Source organism: Pseudophryne corroboree, chromosome 4, assembly GCF_028390025.1.
Source record: "Pseudophryne corroboree isolate aPseCor3 chromosome 4, aPseCor3.hap2, whole genome shotgun sequence".
NCBI lineage: Eukaryota > Metazoa > Chordata > Amphibia > Anura > Myobatrachidae > Pseudophryne > Pseudophryne corroboree.
Genome location: NC_086447.1, coordinates 510,141,806 through 510,152,496, shown reverse-complemented (window position 1 = coordinate 510,152,496; position 10,691 = coordinate 510,141,806).

Here is a 10,691-nt window from a genome sequence, read left to right as displayed (position 1 = left end):
CAAAAAAGATTGTTATCGTTCATATCGCCTGGTGTGTACGGAGCTTAAGGCTACTCACAGTGGCCACCTCATCTGCACTGTTGAGTCCATGAAGATTTCACAGACCTGTTCATGCTAGGACCAGCACGCAGTGCCCCCATTTTCAGGAACGTTACCAAGTGCTGTGCCCACTCTGCCCACAAATGGCTGCAGCCTGTGGCTTAGGGGGCACTGCGTGCTGGTCCTAGCATGAACAGGTCTGTGAAATCTTCATGGCATGGAGAAACAAGTGCAAGTCTCGCTATGAGGGCATAAGTGGTAAATACGCAATACTAGTACAACACCTGTTGTATGCCAATGAAATGTTAGCTCTCAATAGACTGCCTGCACAGCAAATCAATGCATCTAGAAACATATTACTTACTGCTGCACAGAACATTAGAACGTGCAGTTGGGTGAGGCCAGTGCCGTAACTAGGCATTTTAGTGCTATGTGCAAGAAACAACATCGGCGCCCCCTCCCCCCCCCCCCTCATACACATAGCAAGGCCAGTGAAAAAAATGCAGAGTCCCCTTTTTACACGTTACAGCAAGAGAGACACCCTGTTTTACACATTACGGCAGCACAGTTCCCTTTTTGCACATTACGACAACAAAGTCACCCTTTTTCACACATACAGCAACAGAGCCCTCCTTTTTTACACATTATGGCAGCAGGGTTCCCTTTTTTTTATTATTTACACATTACGGCAGGCAGTCCCCCTTTTTTACACATTACGGCAGGCAGTCCCCCCTTTTTACACATTACGGCAGGCAGTTCCCCTTTTTTACACATTACAGCAGGCAGTTCCCCTTTATTACACATTATGCTAGGCAGTCCCCCTTTTTACACATTACGGCAGAATTTCACCCTTTTTTGCGCTTTATTACAGGCAGTCCCTCTTTTTCATGTATTACAGCAGGCAGTCCCCCTTTTTTACACTTTACGGCAGGCAGTCCCCCTTTTTTACGCATTACTGCAGGCAGTCCCCCTTTTTTATGCATTACTGCAGGCAGTCCCAATTTTTTTTACACATTAAGGAAAGCTATCCCCTTTTTTACGCTTTACAGCAGGCAGTCCCCCTTTTTTACGCATTGCGGCAGGCAGTCCCCCTTTTTTACGCAATACGGCAGGCAGTCCCCCTTTTTTACGCATTATGCTAGGCAGTCCCCCTTTTTTACACATTATGGCAGGCAGTCCCCCTTTTTTACGCATTACGGCAGGCAGTCCCCCTTTTTTACACATTATGCTAGGCAGTCCCTCTTTTTACGCATTACGGCAGGCAGTCCCCCTTTTTTACACATTACGGCAGGCAGTCCCCCTTTTTTATGCATTACGGCAGACAGTCCCCCTTTTTTACGCTTTACACATTATGGAAAGCTATCCGCTTTTCTCTGACGTCCTAGTGGATGCTGGGGACTCCGTCAGGACCATGGGGATATAGCGGCTCCGCAGGAGACAGGGCACAATAATAAAAGCTTTAGGATCAGGTGGTGTGCACTGGCTCCTCCCCCTATGACCCTCCTCCAAGCCTCAGTTAGATTTTTGTGCCCGACGAGAAGGGTGCAATCTAGGTGGCTCTCCTGAGCTGCTTAGAATAAAAGTTTAAGTTAGGTTTTTTATTTTCAGTGAGTCCTGCTGGCAACAGGCTCACTGCTACGAGGGACTTAGGGGAGAGAAGAAAACTCACCTGCGTGCAGGATGGATTTGCTTCTTAGGCTACTGGACACCATTAGCTCCAGAGGGAGTCGGAACACAGGTCTCACCCTGGGGTTCGTCCCGGAGCCGTGCCGCCGACCCCCCTTGCAGATGCCGAAGTTGAAGAGGTCCAGAAACAGGCGGCAGAAGACTTTCAGTCTTCATAAGGTAGCGCACAGCACTGCAGCTGTGTGCCATTGTTGTCAGCACACTTCACCAACAGTCACCAACTGTCACTGAGGGTGCAGGGCGCTGGGGGGGGCGCCCTGGGCAGCAATGTATAATACCTTTTTATGGCTAAAATACATCACATATAGCCCTTGAGGCTATATGGATGTATTTAACCCCTGCCAGATCTCACAAACTCCGGGAGAAGAGCCCGCCGAAAAGGGGGCGGGGCCTATTCTCCTCAGCACACGGCGCCATTTTCCTGCTCAGCTCTGCTGTGAGGAAGGCTCCCAGGCTCTCCCCTGCACTGCACTACAGAAACAGGGTTAAAACAGAGAGGGGGGGCACTTATTTGGCGATATGATTACATATATAAAAATGCTATAAGGGAAAACACTTGTATAAGGGGTTGTCCCTGTATAATTATAGCGTTTTTGGTGTGTGCTGGCAAACTCTCCCTCTGTCTCCCCAAAGGGCTAGTGGGGTCCTGTCCTCTGTCAGAGCATTCCCTGTGTGTGTGCTGTGTGTCGGTACGTGTGTGTCGACATGTAGGAGGACGATGTTGGTGAGGAGGCGGAGCAAATTGCCTGTATTGGTGATGTCACTCTCTAGGGAGTCGACACTGGAATGGATGGCTTATTTAGGAATTACGTGATAATGTCAACACGCTGTAAGGTCGGTTGACGACATGAGACGGCCGGCAAACAAATTAGTACCTGTCCAGGCGTCTCAGACACCGTCAGGGGCTTGTAAAAACGCCCATTTACCTCAGTCGGTCGACACAGACACAGACACGGACACTGACTCCAGTGTCGACGGTGAAGAAACAAACGTATTTTCCTTTAGGGCCACACGTTTCATGTTAAGGGCAATGAAGGAGGTGTTACATATTTCTAATACTACAAGTACCACAAATAAGGGTATTATGTAGGGTGTGAATAAACTACTTATAGTTTTTCCTGAATCAGATAAATTAAATGAAGTGTGTGATGATACGTGGGTTTCCTCCGATAGAAAATTATTGGCGGTATACCCTTTCCCGCCAGAAGTTAGGGCGAGTTGGGAAACACACCTTAGGGTGAATAAGGCGCTCACACGCTTATAAAAACAAGTGGCGTTACCGTCTCCAGATACGGCAGCCCTCAAGGAGCCAGCTGATAGGAAGCTGAAAAAATATCCTAAAAGTATATACACATATACTGGTGTTATACTACGACCAGCAATCGCCTCAGCCTGGATGTGCAGCACTGAGGGGGCTTGGTCGGATTTCCTGACTGAAAATATTGATACCCTTGACAGGGACAAGATTTTATTGACTATAGAGCATTTTAAGGATGCATTTCTATATATGCGAGATGCGCAGAGGGATATTTGCATTCTGGCATCAAGAGTAAATGTGATGTCCATATCTGCCAGACGACAGTGGTCAGGTGATGCAGATTCCAGACGGCACATGGAAGTATTGCCGTATAAAGGGGCGGTCCATCGGACCTGGTGGCCATGGCAACAGCTGAAAAATCCACCTTTTGTTACCCCAAGTCACATCTCAGCAGAAAAGGACACAGTCTTTTCAGTCTCAGTCCTTTCGTCCCCATAAGGGCAGGCGGGCAAAAGGGCCAGTCATATCTGCCCAGGGGTAGAGGAAAGGGAAGAAGACTGCAGCAGGCAGCCCATTCCCAGGAACAGAAGCCCTCCACAGCTTCTGCCAAGTCCGCAGCATGAGGCTCACTCACAAGTGGACTCCTGGATCCTACACGTAGTATCCCAGGTGTACATTGGAAATTCGAGACGTCTCCCCCTCACAAGTTCCTGAAGTCTGCTTTACCAACGTCTCCCTCCGACAGGGAGGCAGTATTGGGAACAATTCACAGGCTGTATTCCAAGCAGGTGATAATCAAAGTACCCCTTCTACAACAAGGGAAGGGGTATTATTCCACACTATATTGTGGTACTGAAGCCAGACGGCTAGGTGAGATCTGAAATATTTGAACACTTACATACAAGCGTTCAAATCAAGATGGAGTCACTCAGAGCAGTGATAGCGAACCAGGAAGAAGGGGACGATATGGTGTTACTGGATATCAGGGACGCTTACCTACATGTCCAAATTTGCCCTTCTCACCAAGGGTACCTCAGGTTCGTGGTACAGAACTGTCACTATCAGTTCAGACGCTGCCGTTTGGATTGTCCACGGCACCCCGGGTCTTTACCAAGGTAATGGCCGAAATGATGATTCTTCTTAAAAGAAATATGGACGCTTTCCTGATAAGGGCAAGGTCCAGAGAACAGTTGGAGGTCGGAGTAGCACTATCTTAAGTAGTTCTACGACAGCACGAGTGGATTCTAAATATTCCAAAATCGCAGTTTTTTCCGACGATACGTCTACTGTTCCTAGGGATGATTCTGGACACAGTCCAGAAAAGGATGTTTTCTCCCGGAGAAGAAAGCCAGGGAGTTATCCGAGCTAGTCAGGAACCTCCTAAAACCAGGAAAAGTATCAGTGCATCATTGCACAAGGATCCTGTGAAAAATGGTGGTTTCTTACAAAGCGATCCCATTCGGTAGATTTCACGCAAGAACCTTTACGTGGGATCTGCTGGAAAAATGGTCCGGATCGCATCTTCAGATGCATCAGCGGATAACCCTGTCTCCAAGGACAAGGGTGTTTCTTCTGCGGTGGCTGCAGAGTGCTCATCTATGAAAGGGCCGCAGATTCGGCATTCAGGACTGGGTCCTGGTGACCACGGATGCCAGCCTGAGTGGCTGGGGAGCAGTCACACAAGGAAAAAATTTCCAGAGAGTGTGATCGAGTCTGGAGACTTCTCTCCACATAAATATACTGGAGCTAAGGGCAATTTACAATGCTCTAAGCTTAGCAAGACCTCTGCTTCAAGGTCAGCCGGTATTGATCCAGTGGGACAACATCACGGCAGTCGCCCACGTAAACAGACAGGGCGGCACAAGAAGCAGGAGGGAAATGGCAGAAACTGCAAGGATTCTTCGCTGGGCGAAAAATCATGTGATAACACTCTCAGCAGTGTTCATTCCGGGAGTGGAAAACTGGGAAGCAGACTTCCTCAGCAGGCATGACCTCCACCCGGGAGAGTGGGGACTTCATCGGGAAGTCTTCCACATGATTGTAAACTGTTGTGAAAAACCAAAGGTGGACATGATGGCGTCCCGCCTGAACAAAAAACTAGATATTGCGCCAGGTCAAGGGACCCTCAGGCAATAGCGGTGGACGCTCTGGTAACACTGTGGATGTACCAGTCAGAGTATGTGTTCCCTCCTATGCCTCTCATACAAAAAGTACTGAGAATCATAAGAGGGAGATGAGTAAGAATGATACTCGTGGTTCCGGATTGGCCAAGAAGGACTTGGTACCCGAAACTTCAAGAGATGTTCACGGAAGACCCGTGGCCTCTACCTTTAAGAAAGGACCTGCTCCAGCAGGGGCCTTGTCTGTTCCAAGACTTACCGCGGCCGCGTTTGACGGCATGGCGGTTGAACGCCGGATCCTGAAAGGGCATTCCAGATGAAGTCATCCCTACCCTGGTCGAAGACAGGAAGGATGTAACCGCAAAACATTTTCACCGCATTTGGCGAAGATATGTTGCGTGGTGTGAGGCCAAGAAGGCCCCTACAGAGGAATTCCAACTGGGTCGTTTCCTACATTTCCTGAAAACAGGACTGTCTATGGGCCTAAAATTAGGGTCCATTAAGGTTCAAATTTCGGCCCTGTCGAATTTCTTCCAGAAAGAACTGGCTTTAGTGCCTGACGTTCAGATGTTTGTAAAAGGGGTACTGCATATACAGCCTCCTTTTGTGCCCCAGTGGCACCTTGGGATCTCAATGTTGTTTTGAGTTTCCTAAAGTCACATTGGTTTGAACCACTCACCACTGTGGACTTAAAATATCTCACATGGAAGGTGACGATGCTATTAGCCCTGGCTTCAGCCAGGCGTGTGTCAGAATTGGCGGCTTTATCATATATAAAGCCCTTACTTAATTTTTCATTCTGACAGGGCAGAATTGAGGACTCGTCCTCAATTTCTCCTTAAGGTGTTTTCTGTTTTTCACATGAACCAACCTATTGTGGTACCTGCGGGTACTAGGGACTTGGAGGACTCCAAGTTACTTGACGTTGTCAGGGCCCTGAAAAATATGTTTCCAGAAAGGCTGGAGTCAGAAAATCTGACTCGCTGTTTAGCCTGTATGCACCCAACAAGATGGGTGCTCCTGCTTCTAAGCAGACGATTGCTCGCTGGATTTGTAATACAATTCAGTTTACACATTCTGTGGCAGGCCTGCCACAGCCAAAATCGGTAAAAGCCCATTCCAAAAGGAAGGGGGCTCATCTTGGGCGACTGCCCGAGGGGTCTCGGCTTTACAACTTTGCCGAGCAGTTACTTGGTCAGGGGAAAACACGTTTGCTAAATTCTACAAATTTGATACCCTGGCTGAGGAGGACATGGAGTTCTCTCATTCGGTGCTGCAGAGTCATCCGCACTCTCCCGCCCGTTTGGGAGCTTTGGTATAATCCCCATGGTCCTGACGGAGTCCCCAGCATCCACTAGGACGTCAGAGAAAATAAGATTTTACTTACCGATAAATCTATTTCTCGTAGTCCGTAGTGGATGCTGGGCGCCCATCCCAAGTGCGGATTGTCTGCAATACTTGTACATAGTTATTGTTACAAAAATCGGGTTATTCTTGTTGTGAGCCATCTTTTCAGAGGCTCCTTCGTTGTTATCATACTGTTAACTGGGTTCAGATCACAGGTTGTACGGTGTGATTGGTGTGGCTGGTATGAGTCTTACCCGGGATTCAATATCCTTCCTTATTATGCACGCTCGTCCGGGCACAGTATCCTAACTGAGGCTTGGAGGAGGGTCATAGGGGGAGGAGCCAGTGCACACCACCTGATCCTAAAGCTTTTATTATTGTGCCCTGTCTCCTGCGGAGCCGCTATATCCCCATGGTCCTGACGGAGTCCCCAGCATCCACTACGGACTACGAGAAATAGATTTATCGGTAAGTAAAATCTTATTTTTTACGCTTTACAGCAGGCAGTCCCCCTTTTTACGCATTACGGCAGGCAGTCCCCCTTTTTTACGCATTACGGCATGCAGTCCCCCTTTTTTACATATTACTGCAGGCAGTCCCCCTGTTTACACATTATGGGTGGGGAGGGAAAGGAAGGAGGGAGGGGGGGAGAGAGAGAGAGTTAGTTATACTCACCACCTGTGCCGGCGCCTCTCCTCTCCACACCTCTTCCGTCTTCCTGCGCTGCGCTCTTGGCAGCGCAGGGCATTGTGAATGGGCTGGGGGCGGGCTGGGAGAGACGTCATCTCTCTCAGCACACGGGCCACAGGGGGAGCGGAGGGGGAGCTGTAGCGCTGCACGGCTACCTGAGTGGTAGCCGGGCAATGAAGCTGGGGGGCGGCTGGTGACAGGCAGGGAGACGCGGCCAGGACACCCCAGTGCGGTGGCGGCGGAGCGGCCTGGCGGGTGTTGCTAGTGGTCCTGCGCCTCCAGCGCATCTGCGTTGTGTGCAAGGCACCACTAGCACACACCTAGTTACAGCGCTGGGTGAGGCAGAGCCTTTCCTGTCATACTAACGTTTTGTGCCAGAGTTTTGACTGTATAAAGTTTATAAAAAATACAAAGAATATGTTTGAAATATCTTCTTTGCATTATTCTAATAATTTTTATAGCTAAATCTATGGAGTAAAAAGTCTATGGCAGGTCTGACCAGTCTACCTTTCTGCACTTCTCGGATCAAAACTCACAAAAATTCGGGTATCGGTGAAAGCCGGACCGGACCAAATTCCGGAACGCCGGACGAGACCCGCTCCCTGCAGCGACCCCTGCCGCTGAGGAGTTTTGTGTGCGCGCGTCCGTCCGGGGGGCGTGTCTGACAGGCTGTCAGCGGGGAGACGGGGAGCGAAAGCTTAGAGCCGGCTCCTTTCAATAAGCTGCGGCTGCTGCTCCCGGGTGACTTTGCCCTGCACACACAGAGGACGGCCGAACGGGTCCGTGCGCTGCTGTGTGCGGGGAGAGATTACAGTCTCCAGACCCCGCTGCTGCTGCTCTGCCCGGACATAGGGAGGGAGGGGGGAGCAGCAGATACTTGTGCTGTGCTGCATACAGATCATTACTTATTTATTTATATATATATATATTATATATATATATATATATATATACATACATATATATATATATATATATATATATATATATATATACACATATATATATATATACATATATATATATATATATATATATATATATGTGTATTGTGACAAGAACACTGGGATAGTGTTTGAGGGCAGGTATATTTGTCCCAGGTTCTTGTCTTACATGTTTTAGAAAATGTTAACTTCTAGGAAAAATGCTTTTTGTTTTGTCTGAACCTTTTCAGTTTGCTGTAAAAGCTGGGTAAAGGCTCTGAGAGAGAGATAAGGCGAGTTCTAGACATTGGGCCCAGTTCGGGTCTTTGGCCTCACAGAGGGCTAATCAGGGTTTCAGCTGTGTAAGAGTGATATAGTGCTTCTAACCTGATTAGTATGGGCAGACTGCCTGGGAAGGCTGCAGGATCTGTGTGTGAGAGACACGCTTTCTGATGCAAGTAAGCTATACAGTATGTACTGAAGAACTCTGTGTTTTGTTTAGTGACAGTTAGGAACATCTTATGTTTAGTTAGTGCCGGACAGGCAAGGTATTTTTATTTTGGGGTTTGTTTTATTTTCTGTTTCAATAAAACTGGCCGGGGTCAGTTGTACCAGAAACTGGACTTGTGTTGTTCCTCAGCTGCTGCGTGCTGCCATATTCCCCAGGAAAAGGCACCTTGCACCCCTACAGTGTTACAACTTGGTGGAGAATGCGAGCACACCGTTCTGCGCATAAGTGAAAGCAGCAGCTTTGGGAGGCCTGCAGAAAACGGTGGTTTATGCAGATACAGCCCAGTGTGAAGTTACTGAGACTCACCCCTGAGGGTTTGATATATGTCCTGGGTGAAAGCAGCTACAAAGCCGCCTGAAAAATCTGTCGACATGGAGGATCTGCTTAAAGCCTTGCTGCAAGCTACAGCGGCTCAGCAGGAGGCCAACCGACAGCAGCAGGTGGCAATGGAGGAAAATAGGAGACAACAGCAGGTGGCAATGGAGGAAAATTGGAGACTACAGCAGGAGGCCAACAGACAGCAGCAGGTGGCAATGGAGGAAAATAAGAGACAACAGCAGGCAGTTGTTGATGAACTTTACAGGCAACAGCGTCAGGATAGAGAGGCCTTAGCAGAAGTGGTGCAGAGACTTGCAGCTCGGGTTGGAGATGTGGCCGTCAGTGCTCCAACCAGCTCTAGTTCTATACGGGCCAGTCACTTCCTGCAGAAAATGACAGAGGCTGATGATGTGGAGGCCTATCTGACCACGTTTGAAAGGACTGCCGAGCGTGAGAACTGGCCGAAAGCACAGTGGGCCAGTCTGCTGGCACCTTTCCTGTCAGGTGAGCCCCAAAAAGCTTACTTTGATTTAAGCCCTGCTGAGGCTCGGGACTATGATAAACTAAAGACTGAGATCCTGACCCGCCTGGGAGTCACGCTGTCAGTACGAGCACAACGAGTGCACCGTTGGCTGTACGCCATGGAGAAGCCTCCGCGCTCCCAGATGCACGACCTTATTCAGCTAACAAAAAAATGGCTACAGCCAGAGACATTAACTGGTCCCCAGATGGTGGAAAGAGTCGTCATGGACCGCTACTTGAGATCTTTGCCCATGGTCCTGCGCAAGTGGGTGAGCCATGGAAACCCGGGTACTGCTGACCAATTAGTGGACATGGTAGAGAGGTATTTGGCAGCAGAGGAACTACTGATGACCACCCAGCAACCCATAGATCCTCGACAGCGCCCTTCAGTAAAGACTGGTAAGACTGTTCCGTGGGAAAACGTTGCTGGGCGGTTAAGAGAACGCAAGGCTGGAGAGACTGTAAACACTGGCCCTGGAAACAGGCGAATGGGGCTAGAACGGTCTATGCTGCCCAAATGGGTTGATAATCGTGTGGTTAAATGTTTTAGGTGTGGTATGCCAGGTCTTGTTATTGCCAATTGCCCAGTCACGCAAGAACCCATGCAATGTGATGCTGCCTTTGAATGTCGCAGAATGTCTTTCTTTGCTAGGTTAGCCTGTACTGTGGTACCTTCACCTGAGCTGGAAAAACAAATGTGTGATGTGTTCTTAGAGGGTAACCGGGTAGAGGCCTTGCTAGATTCAGGAAGTTTAGTTACCCTCGTGAAAGCTGGGTTAGTGAACCCCTTAAAGGTCCAGCAAATACCTATTGGGGTAACTTGCATACATGGGGATACCCAACATTATGCCACTGCTGAGGTGAATATAGAAACTTGTTGTGGGTCAGCAATGGTTAAAGTGGGACTGGTCCCTACCTTGGTGCATGAGGCCATAATAGGGAGGGATTTTCCTCATTTTTGGAAACTGTGGGAATCACGGTTATCAACAGATGTGAGAAGTAAAAAGCCAGTTGATAATACCGGTGATTTTATGGATGTACGTGGGTCTTCGGAACTTTCTGGCCCTTTGCCTTTTGCTAGTTTGGCTGGGGAAGTGACAGATGGGGAGTCCAGTGAGGACCCTCTTGCCGGGAACAGAGACATAGTAGTTAGAACTGAAAGCGTGCCTGACCTGGAGGTAAAGAAGGATCTGTTTGCGTCTGAACAGTTAAAGGATCCTACCTTAATAAAGGCTAGAGAGAATGTTAAGATTGTTAATGGGGAACCTGTGGTACCA